Below are 257 nucleotides of genomic sequence, written 5' to 3'. Positions count from 1 at the left end.
TATACTATCTATTCGATACGTATACTTGCGTGGTAGAATTTTAACTGACAATTAGCTAGGTGACAATACATTCCCTAAACATATCATCTACGTTTTGACTAGCCATTGCCTCTAGTTTCCATAATAATCAAGTTTCTAAGCATCCAAATTTTATGAAACTAGTTGGGTAAGACCCACCAATAGCTCAAACATACTAGTGTAAAAGTGTGACCTTAAGTGTGCTCAACAAGTCTGATTGAAAAAGTAGCCAGGTTATC

This window comes from Theobroma umbraticum, unplaced genomic scaffold (assembly GCF_002168275.2).
Source record: "Theobroma umbraticum cultivar Fairchild unplaced genomic scaffold, ASM216827v3 scaffold_39.0, whole genome shotgun sequence".
NCBI lineage: Eukaryota > Viridiplantae > Streptophyta > Magnoliopsida > Malvales > Malvaceae > Theobroma > Theobroma umbraticum.
The sequence above is the reverse complement of the archived record's forward strand: the minus strand, read 5'-3'. Positions refer to the sequence as shown.